Here is a 14664-nt window from a genome sequence, read left to right as displayed (position 1 = left end):
GTCCCGCTCCCACCCTCGTCAGGTCCCTCCCTGGGCTTAACGGTCGGTTTTTTTGTTGGGGAGGTTTGGGGGGGGACTTTTTTGCTTTATTGGGAGGGGGGCAGTCTACCCGTAGGTAGGTGTCGGCATTATTTTTATTAAAAACTGTTTTAATGGGAGGGGTTCAGTCTAGCCGGCAGTAGGTGTCGGCAATTTTAATTTTTTTATATTTTTTTTAGTTTTGCTTTATTGGAAGGGGTGGGGGCAGTCCGCCCGGGCTTAGTTGTCGGCATCTTTTTTTATTGTGAGGGGTTCGGTCTACCTGGCGGTAGGTGTCGGCAATTTTTATTTTTTTATTTTTTATATTTTTTTTTGTTTTGTTTTATTGAAAGGGGGGCAGTCTACCCGGGCTTAGTTGTCGGCATCTTTTTTTTATTGGGAGGGGTTCAGTCTACCCAGGTTTAGGTGTCATCATATTTTTCATAGGTGGTGAGAGAGCCACCAGTTTCCCCTCCCTGGGTTAAGGGTTGACAGGCGGGCACGTGCTGGGACTCGAGGCGTGATTGGTTCTTTCAAAAAAGCGCGCCGCATCACACACAGAACAAGGCAGCTTCGGGTTTTTTCTGCGTCACACACAGAACCAGGAAGCTTCAGGTGCCACTGTGGGGAGGCTTCTCCAGCTGGAGTGCTTTCGCTGTGCCGGTAGGTGTCGGCCTTTTGCTTCGTTTACCATGCATATGTTATCGCGGGAGGGCTGATCCTTATTTTTCTGGTTTCTTTTAAAGGTGGAAAATATGGAGCTAAGCGGTGCACCCGGTGACATCACTGACAGCAGCACTGATGGCAGTGACAAAGACTATCTCCCTGACTCCTCTGAGGCGGACAGTTTGGAAGACAGCAGCAGGGGTGAGCGGGCCCGTCATGGGACACAGATGCTGGCTGAGGGTCACTCTGCTATCAAAGATTCTCCACTTTCTGGCCCAGGTTTCTGCATCTCAAAAAAAAACCCACGCTGTGACAGTCCAGGTACTTACCAAAAAATGTGATGGCTCAAAGGTGTATAAAAAAAAAAGAACTATTGTCTATGGTGCGAGAAGCCATTCTCAAAAATTGCAAGGCATGTGGAGGCCATCCACCGCGATGAGCCTGAGGCAGCCCGGGCACTGAGCTACCCAAAGTGCTCAAGGGAAAGGCGGCTACAGCTTAACCTGATTCGCAACCGGGGGAACTTTGCCCATAATGCCGGGGTTCTACGTGAGGGCTGTGGTGTCCTACTTCCATGCAAGCAGCCTGGTGAAGTTGTGGCTCCCCAAGACTTCATGCATTGCGCATATTGCCAGGGCCTTTTCTCAAGGCAACACCTTTGGCGTCATGTGAAAAGGTGCCCGCTGAAGAAAGGTCCAGCCAACACCAAACCACGAATGACCAGAGTGCAATCCCTCTGTGCTTACGCCACTCCCGTTCCACCGGGTGTTGGGAAGGGCCTCTGGAAGGTGCTGTATGATATGATTCATGATGATGTTTTACAGGTAATAAAGGGTGACCCTTGCATCATGCAGTTTGGGCTCCATCTCTATAACCGACATGGTTCGGATGTCAGTAAGCATGATTATATACGGCAGAAGCTCAGAGAGGTGGGGTGACTGTTACTGCAAGCCAGGATGGTTAGTCCTCTGAGGAGCATGGCAGAGTTCATCCACCCTGCAAGTCATAACTGCCGTAAGGAGCCTGGCCAGCTATGCTGAACTGATGAATACCTATAAGGTACCCTCACTGGCCCTGAAAGTGGGCCATAGCCTCCAAAAAATATCTACCATGGTTGAGTGCCAGGCACTTATGGAGGGCCATGCCCCGACCGTGGAGAGCGCACGGAGCTTCCAAAAACTATACAAGGCAAGGTGGAGCGAGATGATCTCGGCTGCTGCCCTCAAAACCCTAGAGGTGCAAAAATGGAACACCCCCCATTCTACCTTTCACTGATGATGTAAAACAGTTACATCTTTATCTCACTGACAGACAGCGGGAGTACCTAGAGGATTCGTCCACCCACCCGACCACAAAGAAGTGGTTGCTGCTGGCCAAGGTAACCCTCACACAGCTAATCCTATTCAACCGACGTAGGGAAGGTGAGGTCTCAAAGATGATGCTTTGCTCTTTTGCATCTCGGCACACAGCTGATTTACAGGGTGATGTGGCGCTGGCCCCGTCAGATCCAGAAAAGAGGCTATGTCAGCACTTCACACGCATTGAGATTCCTGGTAAGAGAGGCAAGAAAGTCCCGGTCCTCCTGTCCCCTTGCATGCAGAGGGCAATGGAGCACCTCACAGAGAAAAGGGTAGAGTGTGGTGTCAGTCCTGGCAATGTCTATATGTTTGCAAGACCCTCCGCCTTGTCACACCTCAGAGGATCCGACTGCTTTCGTCTCTATGCACGGGCATGTGGGGCCAAGCATCCAGAAGCTCTCTCCTCTACCAGGCTTCGGAAACATGTGGCCACCCTTTCGAGGGTGCTGAACATGAGTGACACGGAGATGGATCAGCTAGCCGATTTCCTAGGGCACGATATCCGGGTGCACCGCCAGTACAACCGCCTCCCTGAAGATACCCTGCAATTGGCCAAAATTAGTAAACTCTTCGTGGCATTCCAGCAAGGTCGATTGGCTGAATTTAAGGGTCAAAGCCTGGAAGAAATCTCCATTGATCCCAACGGTAAGTAGCATGGGTCCTCACCTGACTGGTTGTTCCATGGGCTGACAGTCTAAGGGGGATACTGTGACCAGGGATCTCTGTTTATCTCTATTTCCAGAACCAATCCCGCTAGCCAGTGATGAGTCTGATGATGAGCCAGAGGTGGAAGCTGGAGCAGTGCATGTGGAGGAGGGAGATGCCAGTGCACCGAAAGTGATGGAGAGGCATGCACCCATGGCTACTAAAGGTGTGTGTCCATCAAATCCATTGGGTGGCTTGGGCTGGTGGTGAGTTTTTGGGTGACTGATCTCTTCCCTGTCTTGCATAGGTGATTGCATGGGTTCTAAAAAGAAACCGTGGAGCAGAAAAGAAGTAGCAGCTGTTGATACCTTCCAGCAGGCACGGGTTGCTGATCAAGCTGTTTGGGCAATGGGAAGCAGGCATCCCCATGATGGACGATCCAGTCATGGGTCCTGAAAAGGTCACGAAAACAAGTGTGTGTGTGTGTGTGTAAGAGTGCTGATAGGGTTAGTGTGTGTGTGTGTGTGTGTGTGTGTGTGTACGAGTGCTGACAGGGTTAGTGTGTGTGTGTGTATGAGTGCTGACAGGGTTAGTATGCGTATGAGTGCTGACAGGGTTATGGTGCATGTGTGTGTAGGAGTGCTGACAGGGTTAGTGTGTGTGTGTGTGTGTGTAGGAGTGCTGACAGGGTTAGTGTGTGTGTGTATGAGTGCTGACAGGGTTAGTGTGTGTGTGTGTATGAGTGCTGACAGGGTTAGTGTGTGTGTGTGTGTGTGAGTGCTGACAGGGTTAGTGTGTGTGTGTGTGAGTGCTGACAGGGTTAGTGTGCGTATGAGTGCTGACAGGGTTAGTGTGCGTATGAGTGCTGACAGGGTTAGTGTGCGTGTGTAAGAGTGCTGACAGGGTTAGTGTGTGTGTGTAAGAGTGCTGACAGGGTTAGTGTGTGTGTGTAAGAGTGCTGACAGGGTTAGTGTGTGTGTGTGTGTGTGTGTGTAAGAGTGCTAACAGGGTTAGTGTGTGTGTGTGTATGAGTGCTGACAGGGTTAGTGTGTGTGTGTGTAAGAGTGCTGACAGGGTTAGTGTGTGTGTGTGTAAGAGTGCTGACAGGGTTAGTGTGTGTGTGTGTGTGTGTAAGAGTGCTAACAGGGTTAGTGTGTGTGTGTGTATGAGTGCTGACAGGGTTAGTGTGTGTGTGCGTGTATGAGTGCTGACAGGGTTAGTGTGTGTGTGTATGAGTGCTGACAGGGTTAGTGTGCGTATGAGTGCTGACAGGGTTACTGTGCATGTGTGTGTAAGAGTGCTGACAGGGTTAGAGTGTGTGTAGGAGTGCTGACAGGGTTAGTGTGTGTGTGTGTGTAGGAGTGCTGACAGGGTTAGTGTGTGTGTGAGAGTGCTGACAGGGTTAGTGTGTGTACGTGTGTATGTGTGAGCGCTGTTAGGGTTAGTGTGTGTATGTGCGCGAGTGCTGATAGGGTTAGTGCATGTGTGCTCTCATATATCTATCTTTCTGGGGACTTGGGTCAGACAACACACCAACACTGGTGGGACATCTAGCATGTTGGAGACCTGAAATAAGGTCCCCACATGTTGGACCCTGGGAGGCAATCGAGAAGGCATGCCCCCATGATCCAGCATAGAAATTGGGCATGTCCCCGGGAATCACAATTCCAAGACAGATTTGGGTGTCTGTGAGCATGACATGTTGGGTGTGTGTTTGTGTGAGCTCCGACCTATACTTCCATGGTGGGTGGAATCCAGGAGGAGGCTCCCCAGACCCCATTACCCCCCAGTCACGGAACCCACAGAATGTGCAGTCCTGCGTCCCGCTGTCTTGAGGGTCCCAGAAAACTTGTAAGGGTCGCCGGCAGCTGGCATGCGGAGCCGCGCCAAGGTGAGTCTGGCAGCGGGGAGAAGTGGTGGTTCAGTTGGTGGGCAGGCTGGGCCGCATCCCCAGGGGGCTAAATAGTCAGATTATCCCACCCCTGAGGCAAGGAGATCCACCTGCAGCCGGGGTCCCTTTCCAGGCTTAATAGTCAAATCATCCCACCCGCCCGGGGCAAGAAGGTCCACCTGCAGCCAGGGTCCCTTTTCAGGCAGGTGGGCTGGCATCCCCTTCGGGCATCTCTCCCTCTCACCCCCAGACTTTCCAGTTCCCCATGTGGGCAGGACTGTGACACACTACCCGGCCGGTCCTGGAGAACTTGGCTGGGTCCCCTGCAGCTGATACGCGGAGCGACGCCAAGGTGAGTCTGGCAGCAGGGAGAAGTGGTGGTTCAGCTGGCGGGCAGGCTGGGCGGACTCTTCAGGGGGGTTTAATAGTTGGCCTGGGGCAAGGAGGTCCACCTGCCTGGGGCAAGGAGATCCACCTGCAGCTGGGGTCTCTGCCCAGGCAGGTGGGTGGACATTAAGATGCGAGATGGGGGGGTGGGGAATACCTGCGCACTGAGAGTTGGTTGTGTAGTTGCGAGCTGCAGTATAATGAATAAGAGCTGACTCTATTAAGGCATGGATAAATAAATGAAATTATATACTGCGCTCAGCTCTATTGATTCTAATAGTGAAATCTATTCCAAAACTTAACTGACATCAATAATGAATATATAGACTGTATTAGCGAATAAAAGGAAAAACTCTTTACTGGTATACAAATGAATTGCAAAAATTAGCAAAAATTGATTGTTCAAAACATGTAAGTACATACTGTCACAATTGGTGTCTGCGAGTTACCTGTCTCAGGTGGTGATCGGGTTTCAACAGAGGCCGGCATGACTGGAACCACAGATAATGTAGATAGCTCTATTTACAAGACTTGTGTAGCAGTGAAAACTGCCTTTGATGATAAATGACAGAAACTGGAGGGACCGGCAGGAAGACTTGTTGAATTAAACTGATTAACTAAGAACTTGACTCTGGACTGGAACAACGTGGACTGAATTGATGAGCTTGGAACTTGACTCTGGACTGGAACAACGTGGACTGAACTGATGAGCTCGGAACTTGACTCTGGACTGGAATAATGTGACAATGGCTGAAGGGAAGTCAGGTAATGCTGAGACGAGGGCTAAACAGGGTAATCTGGAATTTCTATGACAAAGGCTGGAACTCAGGTGCAGGCTGGATTGGATAATTGGGAATAACAGGTTTCAGGAAGGAATGGGTAGGTTTGGGAATTTTAGGTTCAGGGAGGGAGTAGGTAGGTAAAAGGGGCAGGAGTTGATCCACAGCAGAAAGCAAGGCAGGGTGACACAATGCAGGTTTACAGAGTGCCAGGGACCAACCAGGAGTAGGACTAGAAGCAGAGCACAGGCCAGGTATTGCTGTAACAGGACGTCTGGATGCCAGGTATTACTGTAGCAGGTTTTCGGGATGCACCAGTGGTTGCTGTCAGCAGGCTTACTGGATTGCCAGGTTTAGCTGTAGCAGGTTTTCTGGATGCACCGGGGGTTGCTGCCAGCAGGTTTACTGAATTGCCAGATATAGCTGTAACAGGTTTTCTGGATTGTACCAGGGGTTGCTGTAGCAGGTTTCAGGGACACTTGAATGCAGAAACAGCATGAACCATACACCATGGGAAGACGAGATGTTCAGGCTCAGAATGCTATCAGGAGAGGATATATATACCATGGGTCTGGCAGCAATTGGTGGATACAGACAGGTGGTCTGGCAGTAGCATTCTGAGTGGTGGAAGGTACAACATGCAGAGGGAGTATTCATCTCTGCAGCTCTGAGAATCAGAACCACACCTGCGATTCCAATCAGGGCTAGCAGTGCTCACAGACAGAGAAGAGGCCAGGTGCAATAATCAGAGCAAATCCTCCAGGCAAATTACACACACAGATCCATGGGGCAGCTGACAGGGGTAAGTCTCAAAGCAAAAAAGATGACAACTAGACAGGGTCGTGACACATACAATGGTATATATTGAATACTAATAACAAAGGAGAGATCTATAACCAAAAACTGCTGATTGGAGAAGTAATTCATTGTCCTGTAATATTACAGGACATTGAATTACTTCTCCAATCAGCAGTTTAAGGTGGGTGGGCATCCCTCACTCCCGGTTCCCAATGCAGGCTGACCTGCGTCCCGCAGCCCGGCCAGTTCCAGAGCCTCTGCCGACCAAGGCCATCCCTGGTTTTCTGCCTGCCGTACGCTGCCTTACCTGCTCCATCCAGGAACAGCACCCCCGGTGGCCAAGCTGGGAACTGCAGCCCTGGAAGTCCTGATGAGGATGGATTTGGACCCCATTGGCATGCCTCCAGGAGCCTGGGTAAAATCGGCATGCGCACCGCAAAAGGTGGGCATGCAGCAGCGCCATGACTTCTGGGGAAATTCCTCTGCCGGAATGATAGGTGGCAATGGAAAAGGGTGGCCTATGGTGCTCTGATCGATGTGGCATCCTGCGCCCCAGCCAGGAGGGTCAGTCACTTGGCCAGAACCTAGGGGTCCTGGTCAATAATGGGTAACGTGACCCTCCTTCAGCCCACTTCATCTCCGAGGCCCCTCTATTTGAGGGTGTCCGGTCTCCAGGCACATCAACCTTAAGCTTCACCCATCCCTGGGACAAAGCCAGTCAGGCCCAGTCTGACTCCAGGTGGCATGGTTTGCTCTGCTGCCAGCCCTTCAGGGGCATGATGTTGCTAGTGGTACTTGGGGAGCATCAGATTTGCATATGAGGTGTCCATGCCAAGACCCTGTTAGAGCTCACAAGTTCCCTGGTACCGTGTGATTGTTGGCAATACCCCAGTGTGGAAAGGTGGCCGGGAGCAGAGGTTGGCTGCCCGCCAGCTGGCCACATAGGAGGTGAATCTCACAGATGAGAGATGTGAAGATGTGAGCATGGATGATAGAGATGATTCGGTAGGAAGAATGGGAGGTTTAACGGAGGGAGCCGGTGGAAGCTTCATGCCATCAGGCTAGAATGTGGGTGGATGAACGGCCCCACCTTTTACACGCTTTACGATTGGTTCCACTCTGTGTCCTCCCCACCCCCAGAGATGGGGGTGTGTGAAAGGGAAAAGCCGGGAATAGGCACGGGACTGCTTGGTTGCACCCTTAAGAACTTGGCCCGTGGAGCCGGTGCCCAGCACGGCGACCCCAACCCCACGGATGGCAGGTGGGGTGGCCCACCGGTGTCTGGATTTCTCAGTGGCAGCTCCCGCTCTGGGCTTAATGGTCAGCTGGGGGTGGAAGGGAGAGCACCATCAGACTACTCAGTTTCCTTCACCCCTATAGAAGGGTCAGCGGGCGGCACAGTTGGCATCCACTGTAGCCTTCCCCCTTCCCAATAACTTGGCCCATGCGGCTGGGGCGGCGCACAATGCAAGCGCCTTCAACCCCGCAGAGGGTGGGAGGGGGTGGCCTTTGGTGTCCGGCTCCCTCCCCGGGCTTAATGGTCGTCTGGGTGTGGAGGGAAGACCACTCATTTTCCCCCACCCAGACTGAAGGGTCGGCAGGCAGCATGGTTGGCATCCACCGTAGCCTTCCACCCTCCCAAGAACTTGGTCCATGCAGCTCAGGCTGGCGCATGGTGAGACGCCTTCATTTTCCACGGAGGGTGGGAGGTGGTGCCCCCTGGTGTCTGGATTCTCTGGTGGCAGCTCCCTCCCCAGGCTTAATGGTTAGCTGGGGCCACAGTCGGCATCCACCATAGCCCCCAGCCCCTCCCAAGAACTTGGTTCATGTGGCTCGGGCTGGCTCATGGCATGGCACCTTCACCTCAGCATAGAGTGGGAGGGGGTGCCCCTGGTGTCCAGATTCCCCGGCGGGGGGCTTAATAGTCGGCATGGGTCGGGTGGGTATTTTACTTTTTTTTTTTCTATTTATTGATATATTTTGACCCAAGCCCCTGGGTTCTGCAGGCACAACCCCCACCTCCTCCATACACAGGTTCCCAGGGGAGTCTCTCCAACAGAGGCCTCCAGGAGCTGGGCTCCAGGAGCCTGGGGGAGCCTCTCCCGACAGAGGTTCCACTTTGCTTTGGATCTGTTTGGGCTAGGGTGTTGCCTGGGCCCCGCAAGGAGCACATGGTTGTGGTGGAGGCCGGGAGCCATGGCCCCACCATTTCTTCCATGCACAGTGCCACCTGGTGGCAGCCCCAAAAAACTGCAACCCCAGGAAGTCCCAATGAGGTTGGAGAGGCACCCCTCGGGCCGCGACCCGCTTCCAAGAGCCCGTGGAAAATCATTGGGTGCAACGCAAACGGGTGGTGCACAGCAGTGGTGCCATGACGTCCGTGGGAATTCCTTTTCCAGATATATAATGGGGCGATATACGGTGCATGCAGATCAGCCTCACACCAGAGTGATGTCAAAACCGGATAATTGGCGAAGACAGAATCTGTTTGCAATCAGACGCACAATGCAATTCAGTGCTGTTTTCCCCGCATACATACATTTAAACGCAATGTTAGTATATCAAGAAATTATGTTTTCTGTAACTATGGCTTAGTAAATGACAATTGAACTATGTTTGGAACCGTTCTGATCTACCTTATTTCCACAGCATTCCGGTGACATCAATATGAAGATCAGAACATGCGGCTATGAAATATGAATGTTAGAGAGAATATCTATTTGAAATGTTGTTTTCCATAGCAGCTTAGATTTGCATGTTGGGGGATACAAAAGGAGGTTGGAGACCTTTTGTATCCATTTGGAATTGTCCAATAAATGCCCTGTAACAGATTTCTCCAAAGGACTGGTTAGTCCAGTCTAAACAATAGAGCTAGCTAGCTGGGAGTAGAATCTAATTCAGGTAACCAAAAGGATACTCCCTTTCTGATGACCTCACAGGTAAAAGGGGGCGGGAACATAGCATGCACACACTTGGAGAAACAGACTGGGACAGACTTGCAAATTTTAGAAGGAAGAGAGAGGTACACTCCCTGACCAGACAACGGAAAATGGATCTCAGTTCCCCTGGGTTGTTATAGCTGAGTATAAAATGTGCAATATTTAGCCTATTTGGGTGTCTGTAGCTATGTGGTGTTAATCTGTTATTAGCTTAGCATGGTGTGTGGTTTGTAGTTTTCTAAGGATATTCATGGGTCTGTGTTGGCATGCAGTGGATGATGTGTTGTCTGGTCTGTGCTTTTCATCTGCACTGTAGGGTACAGTGGTCTGTTGTCAGCATGCAGGAAAGGGATTGATTGTGGAATTGTTGTGATATTTGTGAATGATTGATGCTGGTTGATTGAGACCCTGCCATGTGTTCTGTGTTTGGGCCCTGCCATGTGTTCTGTGTTTGGGCCCTGCCATGTGTTCTGTGTTTGGGCCTTGCCGTGTGCTTGAACGGTATCTCTGCTTGGGAGAGATGGGCTTTGTGTGTGCTGTATACTCTTGAATGTGATCATAGGGTGGTGTCACGTGTTGTATCGTGGAGGTTGAATTGATGGCAGCTTTGAATGGTCGTGGGTGGTTGCCGTGTGGTGTTGTGTGAGTCAGATGGGTATGTTGTCTGCGGTTTGTTGGAGATGGCGTGCCTCCATGTGGGGTGAAAAAGGGAAATTGTGAATCTGCCCAGTTGTGGTGTTGTGTGGGTCAGATAGGTATATTGTCTTTGTTGTGGTTGTGGTCATTGATGGATGATTTGCGGAGCTGCAGCTTGGTGCAGGATGGAGTTTGCCTAGGGATCATGAGGCTTGCAAACAAAGGAAAAACATGTGCTTCGGCCCTTCCCCCTCCCCACGGTCTAGTGACTACTGGATGAGGTCTGTTGTAGGTTCAGAGACCATGCGGTTTGGACAATAGGGCAGGAAGCAATCCCAACCCCCCTCACGCACAAACACGCACACCATCACCAGCCATCTTGAACATGTGCTCTCAGCAGACATTGATATATCTCTCATTGTATTTTAATATGTCTCTTTCTCTCTCTCGCTCTCTCTCTCTCTCTCTCTCTCTCTCTTTCTCATATTGCTCATTGTATTTTGATCTTTAATAACCGTTTCATGTATTTTAACTGTACCTTATGACCTAATGTTTGTACAATTTATTTGCACTCATTATTAGATCATAGCATTGTAACATCTGTACTTTTACCTGAATAATAATCTTTAGCGCTTCGGACCGCTATTCAACTGTCTCGGTATTTCATTAATGGTATAATCAAAATAGCGACATCTTGTGGTTTTAGAAAGTATAGGCAGGGTTTTGTCTTAGAGGTTCTAGGCAGGTGAATCTTAGAGGTTTATAGGAAGGAATATATTAAAAGGTTTATTTACAAATTTAACAGTGATCAGCCTCACACCAGAGTGCTGCTACCGAGCATATGAGTACGCACTGGCACTCCAGACATGACAGGGTTCAAACTTCAAAGTGGGCTGGTCAAGGTGCACCATATCACACACCAAGCGCTGCACAGTCCTTGCTGTGAGGAAGTTCTGGGGATTTCGTGCTGCTGAGGGAGGCTTGTCTGGCTGCAGTGTGAACACTGTGATGCTAGGTACCGGTTTAATGTTTCGTTTACCATGCTGTCATTGTGGGAATGTTTACCCAATTTCTTCTCTGGTTCCTTTTAATGTCACGGATGGCAGTGATGAAGACTATGGCCCTCATTCAGAGGCGGTCGCAAGAAGTGATCGCTCTCTCTGAATGAGGGCGGGCGCTTCCTTTTTTTTAGTGTGGCCTCCTGGTTGCTAGCTAAGCTGTGGGTTACCACCCACAGCTTAGCGACCGGCCAGGCTGATTGCCGTGATGGTGAACACCATCGCGACCATTGGGGCTTGCGACGAGACCCTAAGGTTGGGTCGAGCAGGAAGCTCCCCACTGACATCACTGATGATGTCAGTGCGGCCGCCCACAAAATGGTAGGACTCCATTTTTGAAACCACCCCCCGGCCTGCCTACAAAATGACAGCCGCCCTTTTGTAGAGAGTTCTGGAGCGAGAGAGTTTCTGACAAAATTACAAATACCTTCCAGGCCCTAAAGGTGGGCCACAGTTTGCAAAAAATATCAAGCATGGTTGAATATCAGGCGCTTATGGAGGGGCATATTCCCACTGTTGAGAGTGCTCGGGGCTGCAGAAAATTGTATAAGGCAAGGTGGAGTGAGCTGATTTCAGCTGTGGCCCTGAAGACCCTGGAAGAGAAAAAATGGAATGCTCCCCCCCTACCTTTCACTGATGATGTGAAGTGGATGCACTTGTATCTCAGCGACAGACAGCGGGAGTACCTGGAGGGATTGTCCACCCACCCCACCACAAAGCAGTGGTTGCTGCTTGCCAAGATAACCCTCACACAGCTGATCCTCTTCAACTGCAGGAGGGAAGGTGAGGTCTCGAAGATGCGGCTTGCCTCGTTTGCATCTCGGCACACTGCTGACTTACAGGGTGATGTGGCGCTGGCCCTGTCGGAGCTGGAGAAGAGGCTATGTCAGTACTTCACCTGTATTGAGATTCCAGGGAAGAGAAGCAGGAAATTTCCTGTCCTCCTATCCCCATGCATGCAGAGAGCGATGGAGCTCCTGACAGAGAAAAGGGCAGAGTGTGGTGTCAGTCCTGAAAATGTCTACATGTTTGCAAGACATGCCACCTTGTCGCACCTCAGAGGATCCGACTGCATTTGCCTCTATGCTTGGGAGTGTGGGGCCAAGCATCCGGAAGCACTCTCCTCCACCAGGCTTTGGAAACATGTGTACACCATTTCGAGGGTCCTAAACATGAGCGACATGGAGATGGATCAGCTAGCTGATTTCCTTAGGCATGATATCCGGGTGCATCGTCAGTACTACCACCTCCATGAAGGTACTCTGCAATTGGCCAAAATAAGCAAGCTCATCGTAGCTCTCCAGCAAGGCAGGTTGGCTGACTGTAAGGGTCAAAGACTGGAAGAGATCTCTATCGATTCCAATGGTAGACATCATGGGTCCATACCTGACTGGTAGTTCCATGGACTGGCAGTCTAAGGGGGCTGGTGTGACTGGGGACCTCTGTTTATCTCTGTATTTCAAGAACCGATCCAGCTAGCCAGCGATGACTCTGAGGATGAGCCAGAGAGGCAAGTCAGTGCAGTGCCCATGGAGGATGGAGATGCAGGTGTCGCAGCAGTGGTGGAGAGACATGCCTCTGTGGCTACCAAAGGTGTGTATCATTTTCAAATCTATTTGGGCGATGGTGGCAGCAATGGTGGAGGTGATGGTGGTGGTGGTATCTGTTGGCTTTGTGGGTGGCAAATTTTCTCTCTCCTGCACAGGTGACTGCAAGGGTTCCAAAAAGAAACCATGGAGCAGAACAGAAGTAGCAGCTGTTGAGAGACCCTTGATGTGGTAAATCCTCTCCTGCAAAGTGCAGGGTATGAAGGCTCGGAACTGGCTATCGGTCAAGTACTACATGAAAAACGTATTACTGCTATCACGAGAAAGACTATAGCCTGAATAAAATTTATGTTGGTCAAACTGAGGCATCCTCTTTCTTTGGTAAAACCCTGTAGTGAACATAGCAAAGGGCATCCCCATGAGGTAGGAATACCTAATTAGGTCCCCATGAGGTTCAATGGTCTCTGGTCCTTGCCATCATACTTCTATGGCACATCTACGCCAGGCAATGTGATATTGATTCCCGCCAGCATGCACCAGCCTGCTGTTCAAGCTGTTGGAGTGATGGGAAAAAGGTGCCCCTGTGAGGGATGTTCCAGCCATGGTTCCTGACAAGGTCACAAATACAAGTATATGTGTGTGTGCTTCGCGACTTAGACGCATTTCGCTTTAGGAAGGTGTCTCCTCAATTCAATATATAAATCTTCACCATATAAAAGAAAATAATAATAACAACATAGGCCCGTATTCAATTAGACGTGAAAAGCCAAGATCCATGAAAAAGTATCGCCGATTGCGATTTTTCGTCAGGCGGAAAGCTATCTCCGTGTTCAATTCCATCCACTTTTCACATAAGCGAAAACTCAATACTATGTAATAGGTGAAAAAGATTTGCATATGAATAGGTGGAGAAAAAAAGTGCAAAATCGCTATTTAGGAGTACAAAGGTGGGGAAACCACTCAACACCCTTGGGACAGCCCTCCAAAGGATAACTGCATAAAAAAAACTAAAAAAAGTGAGGAACACCCTAAAACAGAACTTTGAAAAAGAGGACAAAAAAGTTCAAAGTGGGGATACAAACTTAAAAAGTAGAAAAATAGACTTTTGGGGGGTCTGCAAATATGGGTGTGGTGTTTTTTTCATTGCAGGTGTTTGCTGAAGGTGCGTTTTTTTCTTCCGTTTCTTTTAACTTCACTTTAGCAACTTTTAAATGTGCTTGCACCCATTTTCAAGTACCCCAACTTTGACAGGAATACTTATTTTCGCCTAAAAATACTGCTTTATGCCATTCTTCACCACTTGTGCAAAGATACTAAATAGTGGCAATTGTGTGAACTAAAGTACCCCAAACTGTTTCATTAGGGCTAATCGGCCATTACTACATTGATCCCCAAAGTTTCCTCATCTTTTTGGGGGGTTCAGCCTGATTTCCCCGATTCTGACACCACTTTTTGCCTGCTCTGACAACGCATATCTCAGTTTCCGCATCTTCTGGAATTGTCTAGGGTGAATTGCGGGTATGCACACGATAAGTTTCCGCGGCTAAAATATGCTATGTAGGCGAAAAGTCCGTCAGGCGAAAAAGTATCCCAGGTGCAAAACTAATTGAATACGAGCCATAGTGTCATACAGTTGAGGTACATATAAGTCCCGGTATTTTTAAGGAAATAAATAGATATAATGGTGTACAGTATATAGTTCCTTTTATAACCAATAGCAAAGTCCCAAAAGTGCCAACAGTTTTAATCCTTAATTTTTTATGGTTTTGTGCTTACTGGAAAACCGAATGACCTTGTAAATTGCTCTTTTCATGGCTGTGACCTATATCCAGCCGGCTTGTACATTCCTCAGTACTCTAATTATCCTCTTTAGCTAAAGTTGTATATAATTCAAGTTACATTCCTACCTACCCCTGTTAGACAATTTATTGATAGATGGGTG

This window comes from Taudactylus pleione, unplaced genomic scaffold, assembly GCF_031769625.1.
Source record: "Taudactylus pleione unplaced genomic scaffold, aTauple2 ptg000391l, whole genome shotgun sequence".
In the NCBI taxonomy this organism is placed as follows: domain Eukaryota; kingdom Metazoa; phylum Chordata; class Amphibia; order Anura; family Myobatrachidae; genus Taudactylus; species Taudactylus pleione.
This window is presented reverse-complemented; position numbering follows the sequence as displayed.